Here is a 10,871-nt window from a genome sequence, read left to right as displayed (position 1 = left end):
TGGTTGTCGCTATTGCCCAGACAATAATCATGAGATATTTTGATAAGGGGCACGGTCAAAATGTCTTGTGATTATTCTCATAGACAACGACAGTTTAAAACTAATGAATGTAACTTCTGCAGGTCATTGACATTCAATGCAATAATACAACGAGGCTTGTGAAAATGCCAGTGTAATGAGGTTAGGAAAATCCCCATTGCAATGCCCTCTCATGATCAGAGACTCTCAGCGTGTATCAATCACCACAAAGGGAGCCACAGGGACAAGGCAACACAGCGATGGAACACTTCACATGGCTTGTGGTAAATAGCCACAACCAAGAAGAACCCCTCATGATCACCTTTCCTGCTGAGGTAACTTGCCACTGGCTTGTGAAAAGCTGTCACAGTTGGCCTTGAACTGGGGTTAGTTACCAAAAGCAATCCGCTTGGTCTCTGGTTTCTGTTTCTGATTGCTGCCCAGCGAGCCCTGGGGCAGTGTGTGTGCTTGTGTGGGTTTTGGCTGAGGATATATTGACAATAATGCTTGCGTTTGAGTTGACACCTGAAATGTCTCAATGCCCTTTGTAAGGAATTCCTGTCAGGTGCAGTCAAGATTTGTCCGTTGGTCCAAGAAACATCTTGTACCAGCTCACTTCCTGCTTTGTTTTCTCTCTCTCTCTCTCTCTCTGACCGTCTAACTTCCTCTCCACTACTCGCTCTCCTTTTTCTAACTCTTAACTTTCTATCTCTCTGATTTTCTCTTTTTTGGGATGTCCTGATGTGAAAGGCGCTATACAAATGTAATGTTATTTTTTGACATTCTCTTTCTCTTACTGATTATCTTTCTATATCTCTGACTTTATCTCTCTCTTTGCATTTACTTTCTGTCTCTTGTTGACTTTATCTTTATCTGGCTCTCTTACTCTCTCGCTCTCTGTGTGTCTGAGTCCCCCCGCCCCCCCACAGAGTCTCTCTCTCTGAGTCTCTGTCTCTCTGAGACCCTTGCTCTCTGTCCGAGTTCCTCTCTCTTTCTGAGTCTCTGTCTGCTCCCTCTTTGAACCCCATGCTGTGTCTGTAAATTGCTCAGTGAACACTTGTGCAAAGGGCAGTTAATAGGCTGCAGTCAGACCTGATTGTGACACACTGTATTAGAGTAAGAAAGTCCATCATCTACAATTATCTACAAACAGAATAACCGTATTGAACGTTCACCTAGTCATGGGGGGAGGGAGAGACCTTGTTTATCAGAGTACATAAATGCTTAGCTTGTTGGACAGTTTCGGTAGTTTAGATTATGTATTTAGTTAATTTGTTTAAACACTAATGGGCTTTTATTGCTGTCAGTTATCAGCTTTGGCTCCACTGAAGTCAGGCTGATACCAATTCTTTCCATTCTCTGAGAAACAGCCTTCATCATTCTAACCCAATGGTCTCAGTCTGGCACATGCTTTCCTCGGAGTCTGAAGGTTGTGGGTTCAAACTCCACGTTGAGATTTGAGCTCTAGCCTAGGCTGAGCCGCTGCCCCGCTGAGGGTGTGCTGCAGCCAGACACTACCCTGCATGAAGGCGCTGTATAAATGCAAGTTACTGTTGTTGAATCATCAGAGGCAACAACCTTTAGATGAGATGTCATACCGAGGCCCTGTCTGTCTGGTCAGGTGGACTTAAAAGATCCAATGGCACTTTTTGAAAGAAGAAGGAAGTATCTTCCTATGTCCTGGCCAACATTACCGCATATTACCTCAACCCATCACCCTCTCAAACCCCCCCCACCCCACTGTCACACAGTCACCCGCTCTCCCTCACCCACCCTCACTCTCTCTCCTGGTCGCACCGTTCCACTTCAACAAGTCATTTTAAACCTAAACCCGGTGCCTCCCCTCACTGACTGACTCTGATATTTGGGTTATGAAGAAGACTGCAGCGTGCAGATCAATCAATCAGACGAGAGTGTAAATACAGTAAATAGAGGAATCAGTGAGGGACCAGTCTTTCACCTCAGCCCTCAGATTATTACTAAAACTAAAACCACACAGCTTGCCATTGAGAGCACTGTGGCAAGTTTTCCCACTGCTTGTCCAGCTAGGACCACCGTACCCATTAGGGAGTACTGTGGACCTGCTCAGTTCAGCCTGGACTATGGAGATTGCCACAGGGGAATGACGTGATTACAACAATCCATCGACAAACACGTCCCTTGTTAACAAAATGCCCCAGAGAATCAGACACAGTCTGAAAGCAGAGTGGACCCAGTCATACCTCTGTCAATGTGTGTTCAGGTGCACCTACTGCAGTAAATTGGTTATCGTGTTTGTGCTACGACAAACACTAATGTATTCAATAATGAGTCAATGCTCTTTCATTCCTTTCTACTTAATGGAAATGATTTCTAGTCTTCCCTTCATCTCTTTCCACTCCATTACCTTTATAAAAAAACCACACCCAAGTTATTTTAGGTGGCATTTTATGCAAACCAGGCCAGCGCCCGATTATCTCTGTCAGTCAATCTCCGAGCTGAGATACCTGCCAGACTCGGGCTGTGTTTTTGAGGACAATGTTAATGGCTGTGGTTAGCGTGGTGTAGAGTATTCAGTGCTTCTCGCTGGAGAGTGACCCCTACACTCCTTGGGATCACCTCCTAATTTGAAAGGCGCTGTGCAAATGTAAGTTCTTGTTGTTATTGCACTCACCTCTTGCAATTTATTCACGGGACTTTGACAGGGACACTCTCTGTGTTTGTGGTGTGGAAATGAAGGATCTCTGTTTATTCGATCTTCCAGACCCTAAACCCAATGGAAAAAAAGATAATAATAATCCTTGCATTTGACATAGCGCTTTATCGCATCATCGTGGCTTGTCAAAGCGCTTCACAGGATACACTGTAAAGTGGGTTCACTGAGAAGGTGGGGGGGAAACGCGGCAACCAGCTTGCATACAGCAATGCCCCACAAATATCCATGAAGTGGGTGACCAATTGTTGTTTGGGGGATTGTTGGCCAAGACACCCAGAGAAACTCCCTTCTCTTTTCGAATTTAGCATCTCGGTTTGGTTTAGCCAATGGAATGTTCATCCGAAGCACAGCACCACCGACAACGCAACACATCCCCAGCGCTGCATCGCAGTGTCAACTTAGACCATGTGATTTCAAGTCCCGACGTGGGGCTTGAACCCGCAGCCTTCTGACTCGGAGGCGAGAGTACCAGGCAGACACGGCTGATCTCAGTCAGTGAGCAACAATTGGACCTGTCAGTCTGGCTCAGTCAGCACTCATCTCCGGATTAGAAGATTGTGGTTTCAAGCCCCACATTGAGGACAGTTTAGGCTGACATTCCAGTGCAGTGCTGGCGGTGTGCTGTATTGTTGGTGAAGTTGTCCCTTGATAATCTTCTCCACTGATTTACAAACATAAAAACCTGCATTTTCAACCAAACATTTTTTTAAATGTACATGTGTTTACATTTATTCGCCTCGGTTGGTTGCTCATTTTGCCCTGAGATTTCCATCCCGGAGCCCGGGGCAGTGTGGGGGTGAGGGTCTGTACACTCCCAACCGGAATAACTACTTATAAAGAATTTTTTTTATAACAGTTCAAATATCAGCGCATCTCACAGCACTTCCAAGTAATTGCTGTCAAGCGTAGTGACTGTTTCTTGCAGGAAAACATTGCAGCCAATTTGCGGACAACAAGTTTCCCAAAACAACCATGTGAATAACTGATTAATTGGAAGGCTTACTAGTGAGGACACCGAGAGAAACCTCTTCTCTTTCTGAATACAATGGTAATGTCCACCTGAACGGGCACGTTGGGATCTTACAGTAACAGCTACAGCAGCTCGGCTTGAAAGACAACACCTTTGACAATATACAACAAGATTACGTTTGTATAGCGCCTTTCACATCGGGAGGACATATTGCACTGGAGTGTTAGCCACGACTGTGAGCTCAAAGTCCCAACCAGGCTGAGTCAGGCTGCCGGTCAGCCCCGCAGTGAGCTTCAGTGTCAATCACAGGAACACAACATGTTGGGAAACATCCGTGTGTCACAAACAGAAACAGAGTGCTTGTTGGAATACATACCGTTTGGTAGGTTGTGCATGGTCGCAATGATTCCAGTGTCTTGGGACGTCCTCCCAACGTGAAAGGCACTATACAAATGTAATCTTGTTGTTGTGGTTGATTTCACGGGATTCCTGGTCTGAAATTTCATTCTGTTTGTAACAGAGGGAAAGTAGAGAGAAGGAAGAGAAATGATCATAGGGTACAATATCTTCCAAATATCCTCCAGTCCAGTTTTGAGTAACTGTATAAATCTACAAGTCCTGCAAATAAACAGATGAGGCTTCTCATTCCGGTAATAATTACAGTAGTTCAGTGACTGAGAAAACATCAGACGAAGTGATGATGTGAGAGGAAATGAGAAGAGTTTGTGGGCTCCTCTGTGTCGAGCCATCAAGCCAGGCTGGCTGGTCCTTTTCCGAGTACTGAGGACCTGCCAGGTTCAGGATCCGAGACTGCCACAGAGGATCAACTGGATTCTGCTATTCCGTTGTCATGCACATTATTTCAGTGCTAATTCAGTCCCTGCTTAGCTCCCCCCAAGGAGGGCAGTTGAAATCATGTGTGAAAACAAAGTAAAGAAAACATTAGAGATTGTAACAACAACCGCAAATTGCATTTATACAGCGCTTTTCACGTCACTGGGAACGTTCCAGGACAGTTAAGAGTTTGCACCCGAGCTGGGGTTTGCAATTGAGAGGGTGGAGGGGAGGTGGGAGTATGGCTGAAAGCAAATTAAGGGGGACAGTCTTGAAACAGACCTAGAAGGAGGCAACGGAGGAGGCGAGGCGGAAGGATTCTGGGATGGAGTTCCAGAGGGTGGGGGCAGAAAAGCTGAAGGTCCAACCGCCGGTGGTGTAACTACAGACTTTACAGCAAAGATTGTGTTTATCCAACAGAGAAATGGAAGTCACTTCCCCTCCTGGCTAGATCGCAAGTCAGAAATACTCACCATTTTCTTCTTGAAACAGAAAGATCGGAAAGAACACTTTCTGTGCCAGATGTGCAGAAACAGGACTGACTGGCTTGCACTCTCCTCCACCTTCTTCCAGCCTGAGGGGAAGCAAACACAAGAAATCAGAGAATAGATTCTGTTTCAATCATGCTGGTTAACAAACCTCCTGTTATTTTTATACTGTGCAAATGAATTCCTATTCATATCTGGTCTCACATTTACACACTGTGAAATCATGTTCGGGACTTGCACTTTTATACAACTTAAAGAATGGCACTTTAGGCTCTGGTGTGTAGGAGGGGATGTTATTAGGTTCACAGATACACTGAAGTGAGCTGTACACTGGATTTTACAGGAAGTCAAGTCTCTGCTGAAACACCAGAGTGATCGACTCTCAGACTTCTGCAATAATAATAATGATTGTATTTGATATAATGCCTTATCACATTGTTGAGAATATACTGAATATACTGTAAAGTGCATTGACTCTATATTTTGTGGGTGAAACACAGCAGATGGTTTGCACAGCAGTGTCCCATAAACAGCCATAAAGTGAGTGACCTATTTTATTTGGGGGATTTTTGGCCAGGGTACCGGGAGAGAGAAACTTCCTTCTCTTTTTGAATAGTGCCATGGATCTTTAATATCTACTTGAACAGGCAGATGGGACCTTGGTTTAATGTCCCATCTGAAGGACGGCACCTCCGACAATGCAGCATCCCCCAGCATTGCATTGGAGTGTCAGCTTACACTATGTGACTCCAAGTCCCAACACGCGGCTTGAACCCACAAGACTTCCTGCCATTGAGCAGATGCCTGTGTTGATGATAATTATGGTTCATTATTACACTGAGGCATTATTGCAGCTTGACAAAACAGGACCGTCAGGGGGAGGGGGTTGAAAGAGAATTAAGGGGAGCCACCAGGAAGCATTTCCAGAGAGTGAAATTAACAGCTGGAGGAGTTTACATGATCGAGTGATTGGGGCTGGGATGCTATAGTCTTAAGAAACAGCTTGATGCTGTGAGGGGAGGACAGTAGGGTGAGTGTTCTCGAAGGATGAGATCATATGGCCCAAAGGGCCTTCTTCATCCGAACATCCAATGCAACCAATCGCTCGGCTCCGCCACTGCCTCTTGGTATCACTGTGCTGGGGCACAGGGCTGTGCACTGAGCTGTACATCCCAGCAGCAGAGAGTTCCTGCACCTGGGGACCAGCTCCTCATAACCACAAACATCCTAGAGATGAAGGGAATCCTCCAGGGAAGTCACCACAAGTTATATCTCTGAGTTATTCCCTGGTATCTCAGTGTGAGTTTTATTATTTTAAGTTTACAAAGATGTACAGCATGGAAACAGCCCTTTCGGCCCAACCAGTCCATGTTGGTGTTTATGCTCCACCCACTCCTCCCTCCCTTCCACACCCTTCTATTCTCTTGAATGCATCTACACAATCTGGTTCAACCACCACCTAAGGCAGCGAGTTCCACAATCTCACTACCCTCTAGGTGAAGTAGTTCCTCCTAAATTCTCTTTTAGCTTCCCCAAGTCCCTGTCTTATTCTTGTGTCCCCAGGTTCCAGACTCCCAACCAAGGGAAACATCCTATTTAAGTTAACCTAATCAAACCCTTTTATAATTTTAAAACCCTTAATTGATGTACTTTGTTTTTTCTCCAGATGTTTTCTCAAGTGCGCTGGCCTGACTTGTCTTGTTCCCTCTCGGTAACTGCAGTGACTGTGTATTTTGTAGACAAACTATTTTGGACTCCCTGGTAGATTGGACAGGGAAAATGTAATTTCAAAGACAAGATAATACCTTCAGATAAATACCCGAGGACCAGAAAAGTGTCTCTCTTATTTCCACTGGAGTCGAACGGTTGCACTGGCCCACAGAGAGCCCCGTTGCTGGACTCTTCATTGGTGATGGCCCACTGTAAGGCACATGGTGTACTGTTCAGGAAGCAGACCCTGATCTGGAAGTGAGTCTGCTGGAGGCTCAGTGGGGAGCTGAAGATTGCCAGAGGCAGCCACTTCTGGACATGGTCCTTCTCCTGTTTCTCCAGGATGCCGGTGTACAAACTAACACAGGGAGAGAAGCACATTTATACAACAACAACAACAAAATGACATTTGTAGAGCGCTTTTCACGTCGGGAGGACGTCCCAAAGCGCTGAACAGTCAGGTGTCGGGCCCCGAGCATGGGGGAGGGGTGGTGTAGGGGTGAGGGGAGGCAGAGAGGTGGGAGGGAGACCAAAGGCACGGGGATGGAGTTCCAGAGTGTGGGGTTTTACCAGAGTAAAACTCCTGTTACTCACCAACACCAATCGTGCATTAAAGTTCCAGCAGGTTATCTGCGGTCACAGACACATTCTCACATTCATGTAAAACGGGATATCATAGGCAAAACAAGAACTGTCGAGCTATCCACCTGCCTCATCCACACGCAATCTGCCCCTGAGAGCAAAGGAACAGGACTAAGCCATTCAGCCCCTTGAGTCTGTTCCGCCATTCTATAAGATGATGGCTGATCTGTACCTCAACTCCAATTACACGTCCTTGCCCCCTATCCTTTGATACTCTGACCTAACAAATATCTATCCACCTCAGTCATAAAAATTTGAATGGATCCAGCATCCACTGCCTTTTGCGGGAGAGAGTTTTAGATTTCCATTACCCTTTGTGTGAAAAACTTCCTCCTGATTTCACTTCTAAATGGCCTAGCTCCAATTTTAAGATTATGCCCCCCTTGTTATAGATTAGTCAGCTCCACTCCCTCTAGTTCATTTCCTGAGTCAACGTTCTGCATAAATACTGTCTGAGCCGTAACCCTGAACAGGTCTGTGGAATAATGAATAGTGCCCTGGGATCTTTAATGTCCACCCGAACAGGCAGATGGGATCTCGGTTTAACGTCTCACCCAAAGGATGAAAGCTTTCAACAGTCTTGCCCCACCTTACCTCTGCAACCTGCTAAAATCTTACCAACCTGCCCGCTCCCTCCACTCAGCCTGCTTCATGTCCCCGCCCTGCCCGCCCCACTATCGAGGGTCAGGTCTTCAGCCTTTATGCTTCCACCCTCTGAAATTCTATCCTGGAGTCCCTTTACCTCATCCCTTCCTTTGTTTCGTTCAAGGTCCATTTCAAGACCTTCCTCTATGACCATGCCTTTGGTTAGCTTCCCTGCTGAGCCCCCACCCCCACCACCCTTCCCCTTGCCCTCCATCCCTCTTGAATCCAATCCCCAGCTTGGATACAAATCCTTCACTGTCCAGCACCTTGGGATGTCCTCCCAATATGAAAGGCACTGTGTAAATATAATTTGTTGCTATTGTAAACACAGCAACTAATTTATGTACAGCAAAACCTCACAAACAGCCACAAAGCGAGTGACCAATTTTATCTGGGACCTGGACATCCCACCTGACTGACAGGATAATGAGCAGGAATTGGCTGGATGTTGGAATCCATTGCACCCCTTTGAGCATCTCAGCTGAGATCAGGTAAAAGCACCGAGTGTGGATCAAACTAACAACCTTCTGCTTTATTTGGCCACCCTTTCCCTGGATAAGGCTGCTGCCATTGAGGAGCCGTGTTTGTTTGCGGAGGAGACTTTCTAGTGGCTTCTGTAACGTCTTCATTTTTGTTTTTGGTCAGCTGGGTGTCTGAACATGTGGAAACCATCACCATGCTTAAGAGTATCCAAATCGCAGGTTGGCAAGAGCCAAGACTTCGGGACCCCAGAGTGTGCGGTGGGGTAACTGCTGGAGTCTAACCAGCTAAAGCCGCATAGCTTGCCATTGATATTGCTGTCTGGCAAGCCTTCCTGCTGCTAGTCTTAGCTGGACTAGCAGCAGGAAGCCCTTTAGGGCTGTGGCTTGGAGGGTTAACAGGAACTGAGTGCAAACAATCCCTGCCCCCAATGTCTGGTCTGCCCTTCCAAGTTCCTTCCAATTGAAGCCCTCCCTCTCTGATTGCTCTCAGACATCCCTTCCCCCAGCTTCTGCTCAGTGTTGGTCAAGCTGTGACCCACGCCTGACAATGTGCAAGCCACTGAATAAGTGAGCCACACCGACACACCAGATACACCAGATTGGTTTGGATGAAGATCCTTCAGGCAGTTTGATCTTTTCCTGATCTTATCCTATTGGAGATCTCAGCCTGGATTCTGCACTCTCACTGTTAAATCTGAACATTGTGGGTTCAACCCCAACTTTGAGATTTACAAACCAATTTTTAGCACCAAACCACCTGCTCTCAGCCCGTGAGACCATTTTGCCTTTAAGTTGTAGATGCTGGAGAATTGAGGAATCAGCCTGAGTGAGGAATTGTCTACAAAGGGTAGAGACCACTCAGTGGCCGGTCAGGTCACCTTCTTTCCTGCTCACAGCCACTGGTGCTGTGGAACGCTATTATTTGTCACACGTGAGTCTGGACACTGGGAGAGCAGATCATCTAACTAAAGGGGGGTGGAGATTCACAACCACAAACACCTCCCTGTCCATAGGGGTGGGTGTGGGGGGCACTGGACAGTGATCAAGAGTGAGAATCACACAATCACAAGATTGGTTTGGATGAAGAGAGAGGTCTATTTAGCACTGGAGTCTGATTTATGGTATTCCTTCATAAGAAGTACCTTCAGTGGCCGATCGCAGAATTCCCGGGTCAGTTACTGTAGGACATCACCCCCGGCAGCACCTGGCTATGCCACTCCCCAGGTTACAGCCATATCTGTGATGGTGCTGCATTGTTGCAGGTGCCGTTCTTAAAGGACACGAGCTTGAGTAGGGAAGAGGCGGGTAGTCCAACGAGCAGAGAGTTGGTGTTGTTTAGCCTGGAGGTGACAGCCCAAGAAGAGAGGTAGTGGTGGAGGCAGGCAATGTTTGCACCCAGGCCGTTGGTTGGAATCAAAGAGGGGTAGAGGGTGGGGGTGAGAAGATGACCGAAGGAACAGTCAAAGAGGAGGGTCTTAAGACAGGCCTTGAAGGCGGCAAGAGAAGGGTGAGCTGAAGGGACTCTGGGGTGGAGTTCCAGAGGATTGGGCAGAGAAGCTGAAAGCTCCAACACTGATGGTGAAGAGGACCGGACGGAGGATGTGGAGCAGGCCAGTGCACGCTGAGCGGTGGTTGTGGACAGTTGGTAAGATTTTAGTAGGGCACAGAGGTAGGGAGGAGCAAGACCAATGAGGGCAAGGATCTTAAAGTCAATCCTCTGGAGGCTGGGGAGCCAGTGGAGCCAGGCGAGGGTGGGGATTGATAGGGTCATGGAGCTTGGTACAGCAGAGGACATGAGCTTCAAAATTCTGAATAATCTGCAGCTTGTGGCGGAAAGAGTTGGGAAGAGCCGCAAGCAGGGAGATAACGTATTTGAGCCTCAACATCATTAATTCGTGGGTGAGGGTCTTGGTGGCCTGAGGGGAGAGACAGTGGTGGAGCTGGGCAATGTTGGGGAGGTGGAGGAAGGCAGAATGCATTTCACCCACAAAATACACAGTCACTACACTGCACGGCACTGTACATCCTGTGAAGTGCTTTTAGATATCTTGACAACAACAACAAATTTACGATAAAGTTCCTTTCACGTCGGGAGGACGTCCCAAAGCACTGGACAGTTCAGGGTTTGCATCCGAGGTAGAGGTTGCCATCAAGTGAGGTGAGGAGGATGAGGTTGGCCGAATGCACGATCAAAGAGGAAACTATTTAGACGGGTCTTGAAGGAGGCAAAGGATTATTATTATTATTATTATTATTATTATTATCGACAAGGTGATAAGACGCTAAACCAAATGCAAGGATTATTATTATTAAAAGGTTAGGATCAAAAGCAGGATTTTACTTCCAGGGCAAGAGGATCCCGAATGACCCCGACACCCGGCCATCCT

The 10,871-nt window shown here is 46.9% G+C and overlaps 1 long non-coding RNA gene across 1 annotated transcript; it reads right to left on the bottom strand.

Moving 5' to 3' along the window:
- Positions 1 to 2,689: 2,689 nt before the first annotated feature.
- Positions 2,690 to 5,174, bottom strand: LOC121850443. The gene is made up of 3 exons (XR_006085608.1): positions 4,991 to 5,174; positions 4,060 to 4,190; positions 2,690 to 2,764 (listed from the first exon to the last, which is right to left on the bottom strand). It is a non-coding gene; the product is annotated as an uncharacterized LOC121850443 (long non-coding RNA).
- Positions 5,175 to 10,871: the final 5,697 nt, after the last annotated feature.

This window comes from Callorhinchus milii, unplaced genomic scaffold (assembly GCF_018977255.1).
Source record: "Callorhinchus milii isolate IMCB2004 unplaced genomic scaffold, IMCB_Cmil_1.0 Scaffold19, whole genome shotgun sequence".
Taxonomy (NCBI): domain Eukaryota; kingdom Metazoa; phylum Chordata; class Chondrichthyes; order Chimaeriformes; family Callorhinchidae; genus Callorhinchus; species Callorhinchus milii.
This window is presented reverse-complemented; position numbering and strand designations above follow the sequence as displayed.